General features: G+C 46.8%; 1 protein-coding gene across 6 annotated transcripts in view; it reads right to left on the reverse strand.

The window, feature by feature from the left end:
• Prox1 (prospero homeobox 1) overlaps positions 1-20,225 on the reverse strand; it is a 52,793-nt gene that overhangs the window by 8,579 nt on the left and 23,989 nt on the right. The window lies entirely within an intron of this gene.

The raw sequence follows: 20,225 nt of genomic DNA on the forward strand, positions 1-20,225 counted from the left end.
TAGTCAGAGAAGATTTCCTTGAATGTGTGATCCTCCTGCTTCTTCCTTCCTGGGTGCAGCGAGGATCCAGTCCTTTCTATAAAAGGCCGGTTGACCAGGCAACCAGTTCCCGACCAGCTGTGTCTCTATAACTGAGGAAAACCATGTGTGGGGAGCCAGTAATGTCAATGTAAATAAAATGGGTTAAGAGAGTTACTGGCTGCTGGTTTGGTTATTGGGAATAGGGTCCTCTTTGTGCAAGATGAAGCAGCTTGCTAACTTTCTGCTTGCTCTGGGCAGTGCACACTCAGAGGACCGTGTCGGGTAAAAGGCTTCTTGGAGCTCCTCCGATACTGGAGCAGCTCCTGTTTTGATGGTGGCTCCAGAGGTCAGTGTGGGGTAACAATGGCTATTCTGAGAGAATGCTGAGGTGTTCCACCCACAGGTAGAGATCTCACTCATGAAAACAGAGCCTCAGCTCTCTCTTCAGAACCCCTCTCCACCTTCATTTACCTGAGGAAGGCAGCATCTTCCTGATGTTTGGGGGGGCGCATCGGGGTTCAGGATTAGGATCATGACATTGCCCATATTTTAGGCACCTCCTCACACCTAATGGCTTTCCAATCACTAATAAACATCTGCAGAGAAGCCCTTAGTGACAAGTAATCCCTTATCTGGGTTTCTTTTAATAGAACCCAACAATCTCTACAGTGAACCCTTGAGTCTCCTCAGCATCAGGTGCAACAGTCAATCAAGTCACTGGAATGCAAGACAATGCAGGCGGCCGGGGGCGGGGGAGGGGGGAGGCCAGGCCTTTGGACATGCCACAGGGGAAAAACAAAAGGCTTCCAAAGTCTTTGGCAGACCTAGGAGGCTATTGTGGGAGCTGGCTGGCCAGAGTTCTTCAGGAGGGGACAGTGGAAACTTTGCTCTGATAAAAAGGCATCCCAGCCTAGGAGCCTCACCCCAAATAGTCTTGCCTTGACATTTAGAAGACAGACTCATGATGAGGTACTTGAATACACTGGCTACTCTGAGGGGAGATGACCAACAAGCATCTACCAACTCCATCCTGATTGTCTGCTCTCGTTTACTGATTGATCAGAGTGAGCGGGGGCTTGTGGGTTCCTGAAGGATGGAAGAAAAGAGTTTACATCTGCGCAGTACACAGCTGGGCAGCACACACATGCAGTGGACTGGCTGGCTGGGGGGGGGTGTTTTGTGCTCTCTCTCTCTCTCTCTCTCTCTCTCTCTCTCTCTCTCTCTCTCTCATAGGATTGAGTGGCAAAGACATCCCCCTCCTGTCTTCCTCCTCCTCTTCCCAGTTGCTTTACCTTCAAGGGTGATTTGTTTTATTAAACTGGCCGTCCCCAGTCTCTGCAGTCCATAATGAAAGCCTGACATAGCAGGCTGCCTGCCTTCTGTGTCCTGCAGACACTCATCATAAGTGTCAGGACATACCAAGGTTAGCGGTCACTGGAAGTGTGCTCGCTGGCCCAAACCTTGCCAAACGCTCTTGGCAGCTGAATGAATGTCACAGAGAATAGAGGGGGGAATTACAAAGGTTAAAAAGAAGACAGTCTCTCCTATTTTCTGGAGACAGGGAAGCTGATTTTTCACACCTCTGAAGCATCGGTCAGCTCACTCACTAGCCTCTTGTAGGGGAGGAGGGGGGACCATAACCCTGCCCTTTGCTCAGGTCCCAGTGGACAGTCCTCCATTCTTGATCCCCTTCAAAAACTGGCCCACTGGCCTCAGCTCACCAATGGAATCATCTTTACTGAAATGGATAGAAAACAAGCCAAGCATTGCCCCCTCCCGCCCCTGCAGCCCCAAGAACCCCAAGAACCACCGCCCAATGGCCGCTTCAGCCTATCACCAGGTCCCAGTCTTTGTAAGGAAGATGTTTTGGACACGTTGTCTTGTAAGCTAATCCCCAGCCCCCACCCCAAACTTCAACATGTAAACGGAAGACGCGTATAAGGTTGACAGGAGTGGCTGAGAGGGGAGAAAGGAGAGCCCCTGCTTGCGTTCTGGTGAATCCGTTCGTGTGTGGGTTTTCTTTCTTTCTCCTTCCCCACTTTTTTTTTTTTAATACTATAAAAGGGCAATAAAATGCTGACTTCGAGAAGACAATGTCAAGGAGAAAAGGGTGCTGGTATTTTGGATACTCTTCACTGCTCGCCTTGGAGAGAGTTATTCCTGTCACAGGCCTTTTGTCTGCATCTGCTGACTGGCTTGCCCATAGCCAGCAGCATACTTTAACTGTTTTGTCACCTCCTAACATCACATGCATCAGCTGTTGGGCTTTTGTTACGGGTATTGTAGAACTAATCCGCTGTGGTTGTTCTACTGTGCAGTAAATAAAACAGAAACCCGGCTTCTCAGACCGCTCTGCATGAATATTTCAGACAGCTTTTTACAACTCCGGGACTCACCAAATCAAATAAATAAATAACTCCCCCACCCCCAGCATCCCCAGACCCTCCCCATTGACTGAAACAAAACCCCTCGAACTAGCCGCAGATGCCTCTGAGTCACAGGGACTGGAGCTGGCAAACAATTGCAAGTTGAAAGAAAAGTGGTCTCAACTTCGGGGGCACCGCTGAATTCATATTTAAGAGGAGAGTTAAATACATCTGAGGCACAGGGCTGGCTAGGCATCTCGGAAAATCTGCAAAGCCTTTTGGGGGGGGCTTATATAATTATATATTTTTATATATTTTACACACACATGTAAGTATGTTTCCATATATATATATCCATATATAAAATGTTACAGTTACTCTTAATTAATCTTTGGGCCCTTTCCATAATGTGTAACCTGCACAGAGATGTGCTGAGAAAAATCAGACTCTAAAATGTTCTTCAAAACTAAACACACAGCGTGAACCCTCCATATGTATGAACACGACAGTTCACCAAGCAGAGACACCAAAGCATTTCCCAGACGACTTCTGAACGTCTTTGGAAGAGTTCAGAGGAAGAAGGGCATCTATCTCCCCAACACGGGCATGCCTGGGACACAAAGGTCCCATGAAAGAGACCAACGCTGAAGTTCTTTCCGAGCCTTTCACCCTGGTGGGCACATGACTCCTCTAAACAAACTCGCCCATCCCTGCTGTTTGTTAAGTAAATATTGATCAAGGAGAGGCCTGTCTCCTGACTGCAGTGGCGTAAGCTGGGGACCTGTACTGCTCAAGAGTGGGCTTAGATGGATGAGCTCAGATGGGGCTGTACTCTTCACAGAGACTATCAGCCATAACAGATACAGAGACCGTATGGTTGCTCCTTGCCTCTTTCTTGGTCACCCTAACTCCAGCCAGGAGCAGAATCAAGAAATCATGGACCTATGAAATATGGCCACACGATGCCACCCATGCATGCGGTTGTGCTGTGTGGACAGCCCAGACTCCCCTGCCTTTCAGAAGACTGGGAGGTTTGGATGCTATTGGTGAATTGTGGGATTCTCTCACCCTTCTCAGAGTGGACAGAAACTTCAGAGCACAGTTCTGCCTCCTGGGAAGCGTCTTCCCATGGTTAATGAGCATGCGCAGAGCCTGGTTTTGAGTCTGCTTGGGTGACATTATTGGCTGGGTCCACACATGGGAGAAAGATGCTTTGTATTTTATTTTGCTTATTTCATAACTGGGACTCAAAGTCTCACCTTCTGTAATGTCAGGGGCTGAATGGAAGTGTGTTCTTTCTTGGGAAGAGACAGTTTTGAGTCATCTTTACAGTCTGAGTATGTATTAGCCCTGAGCACCGTGATCTAAGAGTAAGGCGTCCTGTTTTGTGTGTGTGCGTGCATGTGTGTGTGAGTTTGTGTGTGTGTGTATGTGTGAGACAGAGGGAGGGTTGTGTGCATGTGTGTGTGTGTGTGTGTGTTTGTGTGTTTGTGTTTGGGGTGTGATAGAGAGAGAAAGGGCCAACTGGCATGTAAATGTGATTAGGATGTCCTGGATGCTCTCTCTACCTGTGTGCAGGCGGGGGCAGCCTCCAGAATCACACTAAAGGGAGGTTTTCACAACAACTAAAATTAGGCCTAAATCCCCCTTCCCTCCCTCTGATGCTGCAGGGGGCATTCAACTTTCAGGCCCCTTGGAGGATTCAATTACTTTAATACTTGAGTAATGCGGGGTCCCAAGAGTGAACCTATCTCCTAGCTACACATTTAGCTACTTAAACATCTGAAGAATAAATACTCTTAGGAATTTTTTTTTAAAGCAAAAATACACATGCACACATGGAGTGGGAGGGGGCTGTGTTTCCTTGGTTTAAGCAAAAGAACATATGGCATAATAGTCTCGTCTTCCCCCCACCCCCCTTTTATTTTAAAACAAAGCTACAAAAGAACAATGTTCTGTTGAGCAAAATTCAGTAGCATTCTGTAAACATTAATTTAAGAAAATCAATAGACTCAGTGAGCTAAAGCCATATTACAAGATAAACTGGCCAGAGTGCCACTTTGTCAAATAGATTTTCCTTTTCCTAGGCTGGAGAAAGACAGTTTCAAAATGGGGCAAACGTGTTGCAACCAAGGTTTGAAAAGTATGTGGCCTTCAAACCGTCTGTCTGCTCCTACAAAGCTGGACAAACAGACTTTCAAAATGATAAGACGGGTTTAGAATAGACTTGGTGTTCAAATTTTACACAGAGTAGATTTTCTCAGGTGAGGAGATGTTAAGAGAAGGGGGTTTTGTGTGTGTGTGTGTGTGTGTGTGTGTGTGTGAGAGAGAGAGACAGAGACAGAGAATGGGGCAGAGGGTGCTTTGGGAAGAGTTTCAGTTGATGTTTGACTTTTAAAAAGGAAAGGAAGAAAGAAATCTTTATTCATGCTGACCCCATGGGCAATAGGCCTTCTTGCCAAAATCCCAAAGCCAGACTCTCCAGTGAGTTGAGGATCAGAGGGTTCAGCTGGTGGTAGCTGCTCCCAGCCTGCACTTATCAGGCAATGTCATGTTAATGTGGGAGGCCTGTGGGGGTTGAGGGAACAGACCCCAGGCCCCAGGAAGGAACTGGAGGGATGGTTTACCCCAGAGCCTCAAGGCTGCTCTCTGCTAGATGCAAAGAGCTGCAGGGTGATTAGAAAAGCTGGCTGAAGGGAAGCATGTCCTTTTGTGTGTTCCCACTGCTGCACTGAACGGCCAGGCTTGTGGCATCTTACTCCCAGACAAGACCTGTGACCTGCTCCAACAGAGCATCTGCCTTTGCTAATGCCAAAGCCTGTAGAGTCTACTAGGGAGGCCACTGTAGAAAGGAGCAGCCGCAGGGAGCTGGCTGAGGAGGAAGGCAAGGATCCACCTTGCATGGGTGGTAAAACCCTATGAAGAATGATCAGAAGAGCTGGACCTTGCTGGGGGAGGGGCAGGGGTGACTGAATACACCCCATCTGCACAGCTCTACACAAAAGAGTGGACAACAAACAGAGAAACACCGGGCCATTTTCTGTGTTTCCTTATCTGAATTGAAGTCTCTGCCTTCTAAAAAACAGATATTTAGAAAATTCAGAGCCCCACTATAAAATGTTGGCACCTTTAAGCTGTTGGTTCTATACACACACCACAGAAACAGGGTCCTGGAGGATAGCATCTTCAGTAACCACAACTTCCAGGCAGTAGAAAAAAAAAATGGCTCAGCATCTCTTCTCCCTGTTAAGAACTTGTGCACACATTCTAAACTATGCACATATCCCACTGTCAGCCCTATGTACAGATAGGAAAATAAATTCATCTTTTCCAAACTTGGAGAGAAACTGGTGCTGGTGATCAGAGAGCAGAGTGAAATGTCTTTAGAGATTGTTGCACTGATTTTATGGGGTTGGAATTCAGGCTGAGAATAGACTGGAAGGAGCGGCTTTCTTTGCACCCAAGCAGAAGCCTTGAATTGACACCTTAGGAAACCTTAGTGGTGATTTTCTGGGCGTGGGTGGGGGCGGGAGATGTAAATTTCCCTTCCTTCTCAGGCTCTTCTCATGTCTCTAAAGAGCGAGTCCCAGTTAAAACTGACAAACAGCAAGTAAAACACCAGAGCCTGAAATCAAGCATCTCCTTCCACGCCCCAGAGATGTGGCACAGAATTCTGAAAGCTTAGAAGTTGCTGAAAACACTCTGAGACTGGGACTGCCCAGCTGTTATCTTGTGGTGGTAAAGGCTAGACCAAGATGACTCTACCAAAAGGTCATACAATTCTGCAGCTTCAGAAACTGGAAGGATCTCAGCTAATTCATGCTTTCAAAACAGAGGCTGTCCCCCAGCAGAGGTCGGCAACCTTGACAAAGGGTGGCTGTCAGATACGTAATCTCCCATCTTATAACTATTTAAGAATACAAAAGCCTTTCTTAGCACAGGGGCTGTCCAAAAGAGACTAAGAGTCGGAGCTGGCGTGCAGGTCATAGTTAGATAACGCCTGTTCTTAGCCAGACTTGAGGTCTACCAGATTTTCTAGACACCAAATGTTCTTTCATTGTGTACTAATTCTGTGGGCACACCAGTTGTTCTTGCAGGGAGCTGGGATTGTCTCTCTGGCCTTCACCCTGAAATGCCTCATCATTCCTCAGACGTGTGTGCCCCCAGTGTCAAAACAGGCTAAGAGTTCTTGAGCTTAGCATTCACAGCAATCAGCAGCTGAGGTGGTTAAAACAAACAGAGCCAAGCTTGGTGCCATTCCTGGATAGAAGATTATCCAAAATCAACATGGCCTAAATGCTCCGGTACTGTGTGAAGGGAGGCTGGGGCACAGATAATCCGCAGCGACTCCATTGCCACTGGACAGTGCACCATGTGATTGCTTTCAGTAGCAGCTTTCCCTTCATAATTAAACTTTGCTTAGGCCAATAACCCTAACCCTGTCTGCATGACCTGTGTTCCTGAGGATGGAACAATGAGAGCAAAGTTTCTAGGAAGATTCTGGTCAGAGTTGGGGTTCAGCGGAACAATGAGGACAGACTTGTTTATGGTAAATACCAAAGAATGTCCACTGACTTGGTGTGAACCGGCAGAGACCACCTATTATGGGGTCTGGTGGCAATGGCTGGAAGACAGCCCAGATAACCTCTGGGTTGTCCCTGGGGGAGGTCAGATCTTCAACCTTCATCCTATCACTTGAGTATTACTACCAAATCCTTGTTCTGCCAGAGGTTTTGTTTGTTTGTTTGTTTTTTGTTTTTTGTTGTGTTTGTTTGTTTGTGTGTTGTTGTTGTTACATATCTGGGGGAATTCCATTGGTCTTTGCTTCACAACTACCCTCTGCAGAACTGAAGGTAAGCTTGTGGAACTGATCTTCCACAGAGCCAACCACATTCAGATGAAAGCCACCTGAGGAAAAAAATGCATCTACCCTGAATCCGTACATAATTATTTTCCTCAATATTATCATTACTGAAGAGTGAAGTTTATGAGCGACTGCCACAGCCTTGAGATTGTGATGGGAATCCTGCGCCATGCAGAGATGATTTAGTACACGAAGAATGTAGTACATGTGTGTGCAGGGTACACATAAATACTGTCTCATTGTATATCAGGGACTTGAACATCTGTGCAAGAGCTGAGCCCTGCAGACAGCCAACCTCATGCAGAGTCAGAGGGGCCACCTGAGCTTCAAAAGCCACATATGAGATTCTGATGACACAGAAACCTCTCAAGAAACACAAAAGACTTTAGAGAAGCAGGGAAGAATTTCTCAGATAGACCAGGGCACATTTGATAGCTGAGAGACCTACTAGCAACACCTAAGGGGACCATGCTGGGTGCCTTGCCACAAGGCACATTTATAAGATGGTCCCTGTTATTAATGGAATGTGGTGGCCCTGAAACCAAAGCCCTTTATCCCCCTTCACTTGAGCATCTGGTCATTTCTTAGCTTCCACCTTTTCTCAATGCATATATCACCTTGTACTGTTTCCTGCAGCAATAGATTTGAAGAGAAAATGGTAGGGAAATGCTTAGGGAAGCAGAAATTGGGTACACAAACCCTAAGAAATGCGAACCATACAAATCCATGAGGACTTGTTGCCTGCCCACAGCAGACCCTCACATATGGAACTAATCCCACTGGTGGTCTTGATGACTAATCGTCTTTCAAGGAAAAGACAGCGATGCTCTTGGAAGAAAGTGCCCATCATGCCTTGTGATAGAGGCCGAACATCTCCAATAGTGCTAAATCTTCCTTGAAGGAGTGGAGGCAGCATCATGAAAGCTCTGGGGGCCTTTTGTGAGAGAGTGCAGGATGTCCTCTACTCTGGAGTCATGGCCTTACAGTGTCAGAACGAAGCTGAGTCTACTCATGTCCCTTTCCAGGCGAGCAAAGCAGAGACCAGGGAGGGGCAGGTATGGCAGAGCCTGACCCTGCAGGCCAGACCCGCTTCCTGCAGCCCTCTGCATCGGAACAGAAGCCAGCATAGTCCCCAGGCAAGTCCTGATGGCAGTACCCTCATAGCCACATGACTAGGAGAAGACAGAAAGAAACACTTCCTCTTTTGGAAACTAGTTTTGCATTGATCAATCAACCCAATTTTGATGGGAATTGTTTGTTGGCTGTTTAGGGACAGAAGGAAGTGATGCAATAGTTGGACTCCTGATGGTGTAGCAATGATGAGGTCCCATGTCTGTCTGTCTGTCTGTCTGTCTGTCTGTCTGTCTCTCTCTCTCTCTCTCTCTCTCTGTGTGAGTGTGAGTGTGTGTGTGTGTGTGTGTGTGTAGAGGCCAGGGGTTAATGGTTGGGTGTTGTCTTCTTCAGTTCCTCTCCACCATTTTGGAGAATGGTTTGGCAGCATCATGCATTTACATAATGAATTTTATTTATTCCCTTCTCATCCCCTCCAAATCCCACTGGCACTTTTTGTTTTTGAGACGGGGGGGGGGGGGGGGGCGTGGGGGGGTTAGCTGAACTGGAAGCCCCATTCAACTAGCCTGGAGGGGAGGGGCTCGGCTTACCTCTGCTTCCCCAGGTCTGGAGCAGATCACTGAGCTCAGTCCTCCCCACTGCTCACTGCCTCCACTTCTGCTCCTCCCTGGAGCACTTGACTCCACAGACCAATGAAAGAAGTGGCCTCTAACAGGGCTCACCTTGTGCTAACAACCCTGTGTGGGTGACAACTCTGAGTGTCTACCCTTGTATCTCCATTCACAGGTCAGAAACGTGAGCACAGAGAGGGTGAGACGCTTGCCAGTGCTTCTCAGCCAGCCAGCAACAGAGCAGACTGGCTCCAGCATGGATGTACTGAAGTTCTACTCTAACGCTGGCCCAGGGCCATGGTGGTGGACATGCCCCCAAAGCACTTTCCTAAGACTTCAAGGTGATACCTGTGTATACAATAATGACTTTTTGTAAACAAACACAGAGAAGGCCATACTTTCTCACCACCCTTGTTACTGTTATGGATCCATGTCCCAGACTAAGGTTATTTCCCAAAAAGTCAAATGCTACAGTGTTTCACCTACGAACACTCTGAGGACAGTGGTGTGGACCTACCCATTCTTCCTACAGTTGGATATGTCCTCTGCACAAAACCCCACTTAGCAGAACTTGCTAAGAATCTCATAGTCCTTTAGTAAAACCTAATCAGTGATCCACAGGGTCATATAAGCTCCTGAGGGGCGGGGCTGGGGATGGGCTCAGGGATAGAGTACACTGCCTCTTAAGTGCCAGGCTGGGTTTGGTTCCCAACGGCAGAAGATAAATAAAAACATGTCCTGAGGTATGACTGCAACTTCTGGGGATATGTTTGTAAAATAGCCAACAGAGTGTCTTTGTGTATGTGCAAGGTATAGTCCTCCAAGTGTACCATGGCCACACACACCCGGAATTCTGCCCTGTCCCCAAATTCATCTCTGGGAAGAACACTGCCAGGCAGAAACATTTTCCGAAGGGCAGCTAAAATGATTGGGGTAGCCCACTGACTGCATGTGATTAGGACTTTAAAAAACAAATGCTGCTCCTTAATCTGCAGAGGTGAAGACTAAGAGGAAACAATGCTAAAGTCTGTGAAATCAGATAGGAAACAGAGAAAGTGGCTATGACCCTGTCCTCAAATCCCAGCAATCGGTCCCTCTACAGCTTCAAGGGGGTCATTTTCAAAGACATCAAAATAGCAGACTATTTTCACAGCAGGTAATAAATTTAGAGAATTATTATTTTGAGGAGGAGTGGTATAGGCCGAGAATGAGGTTAAGTTTTTAAAAGGTTTTAACAAGCCCTCGGGTGAAACCAAAATGACCCAATCCTGGGAGGTTTATATTTGAGAAGCAGTCAGTCAATGATGGATACAAGCTGCTTTCTGCCCACTGCTGACACAGGGCTGGGTGGTTCAGGGATCCCCCCCACTCTCCTCCCTCTGCACCTTGTCATCTGAATTTTTCATGAATATTCACAACAGGGGTCGTGCATATTCTTGTGCCCAATTTTAGAATGTATTGGGATGTCTCAGGAAAGCAGTGCAACACAACAACTCATTCTTTAGATGACCTTTTCCTTAGTCTTTATGAAGGTCTTTGTTCTAAGACTCTAAATTAGGATTCAGAGTAACAGTTCCACCATGAGCAGCACAAACGTATAAGCCGGCTCCTTTAACTACACTTTCAAGTGGAAATCCCTCTGTTCTGCTATTGCCCACATAGACACTGATAACACACTGTACTACTGTTCAGGGGCTAAAAAATGGTTAAATCTCGATGGGGAAGCTGCTTGTCACACAAGAACACAGATCAATTAATTCAAATTTAAGGGGAAATTAAACATACCAATTATGTAGTCATCACAGCCCAAGATATTAAGCTCTGAAATGGACTGTGGTTCCTGGAGGAGGAGCCAGCACACCTTTATAGACTCTGTGACTCTGCTAAGCAGAGCGGGCTAACTTTTGAGAGGGAGGAAGGAGGAGTTCAGCTTCTTTCCAAACTAGCCAAGGGTTAATCACTTTAAATAACAGCGGATCATTGCGGGTCCGGGGCTGGTTGCTGAAGGACCAGGCCAAGGATCCTGGTAAGGGGCTGGTGGTGAAGAGTCCAAGTCCATTTAGAGACTTTAACAACATAGCCAGTTTTCAGAGAACCGGTAGCACTCAACAGTATGCAGGTTGGGGTTCGGGAAGCAAGGGAAAGGCTGTGAAGGACTAAGAGGGGAAAGGCTTCCCAGGAATAAGACATATCTAACCAACCCAAATCCTAACCTTGCCCACCACCACAGACCAGAGGCATCCCTTCCCATTTTTTCAAATTACAGGTTTGAAAAACCTTAGTTCTGGCTGTGGGGAGCCAGGGGTGCAGAGTCACTTTGCTTCCTTCTCCTGTAGACTTTGGAGTGGGCCCGGGCAAGAAAACTGGGCCATCTGGAGTTCAGAAGTCGGGGGAAATAGGGAAGACTAGGGAAGATGAGCACTCGTTCGTCAGCTACACAAAAGAATGGAGCAGAAAGAAGCCTGGATCTGGGCGCTCGCGTCTGGCAAGGAGGCCGGCAGCAGGACTAATGAAGCATTTGCGGCATGGGACGGGTGCCAACGCAACAAAGATGCGCTGGGGCTCTGCAGATGTGCCAGGGCCCCCAGAGCAAAATAATGACATAATCACCATCAGTGTCACAGACCAGACTGTACACAAGGTGACAGGGGAGGGAGGCCTGGAAGACACACACAGGGAGGGCTTTCCATGGCCATGATGGCTGTGACCCAGAGGGCTGAGACACAGGGCTTCATGTCCCTGTCTCAAGTTCCCAGGTGGGTGGATGTCCATCTTTGCCTAGGTTCTCACCCAATCAATCCCAGCTACCACTAACCAGGCAAGGGGACTCTGCACCACGTCAGGAAGATGTGGTGTAAATAGCAGAGGCTGAATATACACAGGCAGAGGGAGATGGGGCACCAGAGAGTAGGAGACTGAATCTCTAGTGTCTGCATCTTCTATCGTGTGTGACTCTAGTCTCAACCTAGGGCATAAGGGAAACAAAATCGCGCAAGAAATATTTTTGGAGAACTTGCGAGGGGCCAGAACACAAATTATCATCAACAACAAAGGACTAACCTCAAACTGAGAGGAAAAGCAATGGCCAAGCATGAATGGAAGGCAGGCAGGCCCTGTTTTGAACAAGATCTCCCAGCAGGTCCTGTCACCTGCCCTGGTGGCTCCTCGCTCCCAGTAAGGTGGTTGTGTTAGTACAGCTGTCTGGCTTTTAAGTGACTTTTGTCGGTTTGAAAGTGAAAGTCTGTTTGAGAGGTTGGAAGAACAATAGCTCCGAGCCCGGAAGAAGAACTCCAAGCACAAAGGACTCTGCTAACCAGTGCCCCTTTTCATGGCTTCTCATGAAATATTCATAAGAAGAACTTTAATTTTTTATGACCCCTTTTTGGTTTGACTGTATCTCTTGTGTCAACGCCCACATTCAGGTTCCCCTTAAATACTAAAAGGTCTGTTCTGAAAGTGTTTGCAAAGAGCCACAGGGACAGAGTCGACTATGGCCGTCCTGCAGGCCTGTCCACCCTAACAGAATCACTGTCAGGGACACAGATTTCTTTTCAATATGGCTCCCGTCAGCCTTGAAGCTGCCACACTCTGCAGCTCAGTTATTTTAAAACTTGCTAATTTGCTAGTTCAACTCTTCCGAAGAACGGTTAAATTTGTTTTTCTTGGCTTCACCCTAGTTAATAGAAAAGACAGCTAATGATCAACCGGAGAGAGTCCTTCTTTCTTCGAGATAGCTCCCTCCACCTTCCATCGTAACTTTGTATTTCAGCCAGGAGTGGGAGGGGGCCGGCGAACAGATTGTATTTGTTTTATGTCATGTTACCAAACAGCCCGGGAGATTGGCTTAAGGCAATCTTGGAGGATGAGACAGCAGGAGCGTTAAAACTAGAATAATCTACTTTCAAGAGTTAAACTCTTGAAACTCAGTAAGGCTGTTTGGGAAAATATTATTGCCAATTCATATGGATGGACTGAAGAGAAATGAGCAGGTGAGAGAAGATATTCTGCCTGTGACTGACAAGGAAGAAAGTTGTTAAAGCTAAATACCACCTGGTAGGGGACAATGAGGAAATTGGGTTTTAAGTTGTCATCCAGGTGAAAGGGGAGGAGCAAGTCGCAGCAAGCCCTGGGTTTGTTGTGGGCATCTGTTTAATCCAGGCCACATACTCAAGCTGGCTTTCAATGTGTCGTTAGAACTTCTCCAGACATTCAATACAGGACGGACTGGACACAATAGTCACATCACACCAAAAGCTCCAGCCACCACCAGCAGCTCTCGGAAGGGAACTTGCGCTCTCACTCCTATTGATAACCCTTTGTGGGATGAAGAAAGAGGCGAGGCCAGAAGAGCCGCACATCAGACAATAGCCATCCTGCCACACTGTCCTCAGACTTCGTCATCTTCCAAGGACAATTAATTATGAAGGCCTTAGGGGAAGGCCAGAGCAAGAGAAAGCCCACCACTGACCCAGCACCCCAACTGCCAACCTCTGTGCCTGCTAAATGCTTTGCCTATTGGGGTGCAGCCGATAGGGAGCTAACAGATCATGGGGAGGGGTGAGCGGGAGAAAAGCAAAAGAATTTTTTGTGTGTGTGTCCGCCCTTGTATAATTCTATTCTCACTGTGAACTCATCCATACACAAAACACAAGGACAATTTTTTTTTAAAGAGAGAGAAAGCCACAGGGTAGGTTACAGTCAGAAATGGCTCTCGGTGGTGCTAAAAAGGATGGTCTTTTCACCAAATCATTTCACAGAGGCAAAACAGACAAACACAAAGAGTTGAGAGTTTTTCTCCTACATTAAATGGAGTAACTGATAAGGTCAGACACATGATACCTAAAGACACGGATCCACGAACTCTTGAAGTCAAAGGGCCTCTGTGCGCCGAGGCACAATCTTTCAAAGGAAATAGATCACAGAACTCCACTGAACCCCCTTTAAACTTTATGAAGCAGGAGGGGAAAAAGCTCTAAGTAGGGAAGCTAGACAGAAGAGCCTTGAACTATTTTCTGAAGGAAAGATGAGACCCTCCCTGGGCTGCCACAAAACATCTTTTTTTTTTTTTCTAAGGGCTCCTCTGAACTTTGATATGTGCCAAGACACTGCTATTGAAAGCTGTATAATTACGTGCTATAGCCACTGTAGAAAATGCTTTGTTCACCCCAACAAAGGACAATGAGCAGAGTGGAGCGGCAGTGCGCGCTATCTTTTTCTTTAAGAATGTTGAGAAAGGTCACGGGATGCTATCACTAATAAAGCTGTTGAGTAAGGGGGTTTTAAAGTTGTTCTCACTGTGCTTGAATGCAGCACAGTGACAAAAAAGAGACACGGGGAGCTAGAAAATGCAATATTGCCAAACAGATCATAAATCAGTGGGTCCCTTGCTTCATTATACTGATAAACACTTTGAATCTCAGAACCAGCCGAGGAGCTGGGCCTTGCCCTGGGTGAGGGTGTGCCCTTCAGCCCACTTTCAGCCCGCTGCCCACCCTGTCTGCCCTCTCCTCTCCCCTTCAATTTCGACTGATCACTCTGTGAGACGAGCATCCCAGTCAGCCATGTGTGTACGTGTATTTAGGCATCATTTGTTCAGTCTCTTAAAAGATCCATTTGGCTTGTCACCAGTGAGACTGGCACGGGAAGGGGTGGAAAGTCTTTCTCCTCCTCCTTGCCACCCACTAAGAGTGTGCTGTATGGAGCTTGTTTAAATGGTTTGGTGGCTTTGAGGCCAAAAGATAGTAACGGCAGTAAAGGGTTTTCAGTCATGTGCCAGTTAGCCAAGCTATCCCTCATTGCGGATCTATTTGGAGCAGAGGGGGGTGCTTCCAAAATCCACCTGTCTTCCTGCTTCTTTATAGAGAGGCTTCCAAACTTAATCTGCAAGAGCTGGTTGGAAGAGGAACAGGTTGACCAATAACTTCAGTACGGGCTGACACGTGTGTGTGGGGGGGGGGGCGGGGGTAAGGGGTGCCTTTGAGGGAGACACACCTTCATTTTCAATGCCCAAGTAGAAAACTGAGAAAGTACAGGAAGAATTCCATAGAAGTACCTCTCTTGCCTGTCACGTGACATCAGAGAAATGTCACACCCACAGGCTCTGTGATGGGTAGACCCAGTGACATGCTATGCCTGTTGCTACCGTAGGAAGTGCCATTTACCAGCCCACGAATGAGTGAATCAAGTTCCTGGTTCTATTTATTTTTAAGCCTTCCAGCCTCCAACCTGAGCCCTTAGCAAGGGGCAAGAGAGATTAGTCAGTCTTATTGGGAACTTGGACTCTGCCTATAGGTTGGCTGACTAAGCAACAAGGTGCCAGGGGGGTGGGGGTGGGGGCTGGCTTTCCACAATGGAACCACCTCATGGTGCCCACTGAGACAGTTATCACATTCTCTTCTTAACATATACTCATCTCACCCAAGTCCCCAGCCTCTACCTCATCCTGCCCTCTGAGTTACATTCAAGAGGTGGCCAACCGAGGTAGCGGAGCCACACCACGGCTCTCTGGGCTTCAGAAATAGTGAGATTAGCCTCCAAGTTACAGGGGTTAGCTAGTGAAGCTAGTTACACGGGTTAGCTAGTGAAGCTAGTTACACGGGTTAGCTAGTGAAGCTAGTTACATGGGTTAGCTAGTGGCAAACTAGCTTTGGAAACTGACAGGAAGCGTTAGCTTCCTTCTCCCACAGTTGAGATGGAAATGAAAAAGCTGTAAGACCTGACTACACTGGCCCCTAAAGTCAGAAGTATGGGTGTGATTTAAAGGCTAGAAAGCAATGGTAAACCGCCTTTCCCTGCCCGGAAAAAAAATTCTTTTGGAAGTTCTTCACATCGAGGCGAGAAGGAAGCATGAAAACACACAGCGTCACACCTGAAAAGATAGGTTTCCTGTTGCCACCTCAATAGGGAGAGAGGTGCTGCTGGAATTGCACACCTTCCTCTGCACACCTTGGTGAACATGTCCAGAAACGGTAGGTCCCACTCCAGGCGGTGGAGCCGACTCCCCTCCCTGTAGTACAAGCTAAAAGTGATTCTTTTCCCCACCTTTGGTGTCTTCTTCCACGTCCCCTGGGCCATCTCAAACTCTCAACACTCTAAGTCTGGATGCTAAGCCAAACACCCGGGCAATTGTGAAAGATGATACAAAAGGCAGGGTAAGCCTTCCTGTCACTAAGAAGGTCCTGACTCAGAAAGGCCAGGAAGTGCAGGGCCAGAAGAGCAGAACTCTGCAAGCCACTCCCTCCCACCCAGTGACAACCTCCTTCATCTGCAGGGCAGGCACCAGCAGCCTCTCTGGTCTGCTCAACCATCAGGGTCAGGGACTGGGGGAGGGGTTCCAGGCAATGGGAGAGGTACCACAGCTGTGCGTGCCGTTAGGAACAGGTTAGAGGGTAGGAAAGAGAAAGGAAGGAAGAAAATGTCCTAGTACAGATGGGGGAAGTCAGAGCGTCCCCTGCTCCCATCTGCCTGTCTGTCGTGTGGGTCCCACCCACTTGGAATAATTTAAAAACCAGTCAAGCTTGGTTCTCATTGATCTGTCTGTACCTTGTCGCTGCTATTGCTCCCAGTAAGGAAGTTACCGCAATGCATCTCCCAAGGGAACATCAGTAAACAGTCAACAGGTATTGGCTATTTTATCATCGGTATATACAACTGGCTAGAAGTATTAGTGTGGGACACGTGCATGTATGCATGTAGTCGTGAGAGATTGGTATCTGATGTCTTGCTCCATCACTTCCCATCTTATTTTTAAGACAAGATCTCTCATTGAACCTGGGATTCACGGCCACTGGGTTCCCAAGATCTGTCTGTGTCCCCTTCCTCCCATCTTCTACATGGGTGCTGCAGACTGGAACTCAGGCCCTTATGTCCACCTGGCAAGCATTTCACCAACTGAGCCATCTCCATCTTCCCAGACTTAGAAGAAAATTTAAAATGCAATCCCTGAGATGCTGCATGGTTTGAGCAGCTAACAGAGGGATAGCCTACTCCTCTGGACCGATTGGATCTTTGAGCATCATGTAGATTTGCATCCATCTCTCTGCTACGCTCATCTCTGTTTAAAATTTTGGAATGAGCCAAGACTATTTTTCCATCCTCTCCACTAGCTTGTACTGAAAACGCTGGGCTATTTAGTTGATGTTATGAAGAGAAATTTCCATGCAAGTGTGAAGCTGTGTGCTCTATCAGCCCAGGCATTCGGCAAGAGGTGCCGGGGCTACTTTTGGCTCGCAGCCACGGCCCACACTGGCAAAGCTACAAAGATAAGTGCGGTGGCTTTTTAAGCATCTCACTTAAGCACTGACCTCCATGCTCAAAGACACAGAAAGGAGGAATCCCTTATCTGACGGTTTGTAAGTCAATGTGCCAAACTGAGAAGCTGTGTTAAAAACTATTTAGTGGTGTGTGAGTTTATGTGTGCACGTGTGTAAGTACGTATGTGTGTGTGTGTGTAAGTGTATGAGTGTGTGCTTGTTTGAATGCCTGTTTGTGCATGTGTGTGTGCATGAGTGTATGTGCAGGTGTGTGTATATGTGAGTGCAAGTGTGAGTACCTGTGTGTGACTGTGTATGTGTGTGAGTGCCTGTGTGTATGAGTATGTGTACATGAGTGTGTGAGTATGTATATGTATATGTGACTGTGTATGTGTGTGAGTGTATGTTAGTGCCTGTGTGTGAGTATATGTGTTTATGAGTGTGTGAGTGTGTGTACATATGTGTGACTGTGTATGTGTGTGAATATGTGTGAGTATATGTGTATATGAGTGTGTGAGTGTGTATGTGTGTGCATACTTACACACACATTCATGAGTTTCTGTGGATAGGAGTCAGGGCAGAGTACGTGTTACTGAGTCTTGCTTCTCACATTTCTGGAAAGAGCTTATGTTTTGTTTCTTGTTTGTTTGTTTGGTTTGATTTTAGTTTTTGGTTTTGTTTATAAGTCAAGGGGGAATTAACCTCAGAATAGCTGAATAACTTGCTCAAAGTCACATGAGAAGTGACAGGATTCCTGCCTAGGCCCCATTCTCCTTGCAGTAGAGTACTCTTAAAATAGACTGTGCAGATAAAGGAGAGGTGGCCTGGCTGGAAGTGGATATGATTCACAGAGAAAGAGCTATCAGATGGTAATCATATGAAGGAGGCTTTGGATGATGCTAAATGGAGCAGCTTGCTGGGTACCTCTTGATGCCAGTGTCCCCTTTGTGTCCTTTTGCTCCTAGTGCTGGGTATAGGGGATTAAATTCCAGCAAGTAAGTGTAAGTGCCCCAGAGATTCCAATGTGCATTTGAAGGACCTGCTCCCTCTGACATGTGATCAGAAATTGCCTCCTGAACACTGGGAGGTCTTCTTATGAAGGCTGAGGTACCTTCCCAGTGAGTGTTTGTTACAATTATAACATGATTAACTCCCTAGTGCGCAGTAGTAGCTAGGGTGCAGAGGCTTGGAATAGAAGGAACGAGAAGCCAGGTTCTTAAGGCCTAGCCGCTGTTTTGATTCCAGCTTTGGAAGACAATTCCAAGGCTGTCCACACAATCAATCAGTGCTGTGAACAACAAAGACTTTGAAAACATCGGCTTTAAGATTGAGGGGGCTAAGATGGCTCTGTGGGTAAGAGCACTTGCTGCCAAGCTTGGTGACCTGAGTTCAATCTCTGGGATTCACATGATGAAACAGAGAAACGGCTCCCACAAGTTGCTCTCTCTCTCTCTCTCTCTCTTTCTTTCTCTCTCTCTCTCTCTCTCTCTCTCTCTCTCTCTCTCTCTCTCTCTCTCTCTCTCTCTCTCCCATAATAAATAAATAAAAAAGATGGTGGATCTTAATTCCCAGAAACCCTATTTTTAATGCATCCAGCAGAGCGAAACATCATTTACAACATGTGTGGCAAGAAACACACTGGTCTTGGACAATAAAGATACAACTGGTAGCTTGCAAGATAACCATTCAAACTTTCACGGAAGAACTCTGACTACCTCCTTATAAAGTGTGCACACTTCATTCTTTATACGCCCATAACTGATCTGCATTGACCAAAGCTTCAGGGAGCAAAGCTGAGAAGGAATAAACAAGGGGTGAGAATACAAAGGGGTCAGGTATCTACAGACAAAGCTGGATCATAAGCGTTCCTCTTTCCCTCGATGTAAGGATATTTTTGGGCATCCCTAGGTACTTATCTATAAGAAGAAAACAAGAATAGTATCTATTATGAAGCCCCTCAAATTCTGCCCTCAAAGTGGCACACCATCTAGCCAAGAAGAGTCAAGGAATGGATCAACTTTGTCAAATCACAGATATAAGGTCTACCCTTTCGCAGGAGTTCAGTCTACAGAACTCTCACCATACCCCACCCCCTCCAGCTATTGTTGTGCAGGCCAGTAGGACTCAGCAGATGCCTTTGTAAGTACTGGGAACTTTGCTCTTCTGTTCTCATGCAGTTATCACATGGATGAAAACTTTGCAAAAACTCCGCATCAGACTATAAAGAAATGCCTGACTCGTAGCTACACACCTCTCATTGTTGTATGGACATGGCTTCCTGGGAATGGCCTGTATTGTTTTGCATGCATCTAGAATGTACCCGTACATATACCGTATACACAAGCTACTCCTCCCCCTCAAAAGCGAATGCAAATAATAACAAAAGAAAGGCTAGTGAGAGATGGCTCATTGACTCGAAGCCCTCAGCACCATGCCTGAAGGCTCTAGTTTGATCCCTGGGATCTATAGGATTAGAAGGAGGGAATCAACTCCCACAAGTTGTCCTCTAAACTTGATGTCCACTCTACGGCTCAAGGACATCCCCCACCCCCATTCAAGGCCTCACATTTGTGTGTAAACACTAAACAAGCAAATGGAAATGCAACTAAATTTTTTTTTGAGCCAAAAAGATGTGAATGATCTCTTTTAAAACATGCTTAGTAAATTCTCATGCCAATCACAGAGCTGTTTTGCTAGCCATCTCTAGACTTAAGAAGCAGCTTTGTAGTTACCACTGCAGATATGTTCACATCCCAGAACATAAATGAAATCATCCCATATTTGCCTTTTACTTCAGACTGATTAGTTCCATCTGGGCCTTCTGTAGAAGGTGAGATGGGGGATAGGAATGGAAATGGCCGTGGAAGAGTCAGGACGATTCTGGTGGGAAGCTCCCGGTTGCTAATCTACCTGACAATCTCCTGAGATGGGCTTAAGTAAGAAACCACCACAAAACAGATTCGGAGTCCTTTCCACAGAGAGAGAGAGAGAGAGGGAGAGAGAGAGAGAGAGAGAGAGAGAGAGAGAGAGAGAGAGAGAG

The sequence above is a fragment of the Mus musculus genome, chromosome 1 (genome assembly GCF_000001635.26).
Source record: "Mus musculus strain C57BL/6J chromosome 1, GRCm38.p6 C57BL/6J".
Lineage (NCBI taxonomy): Eukaryota > Metazoa > Chordata > Mammalia > Rodentia > Muridae > Mus > Mus musculus.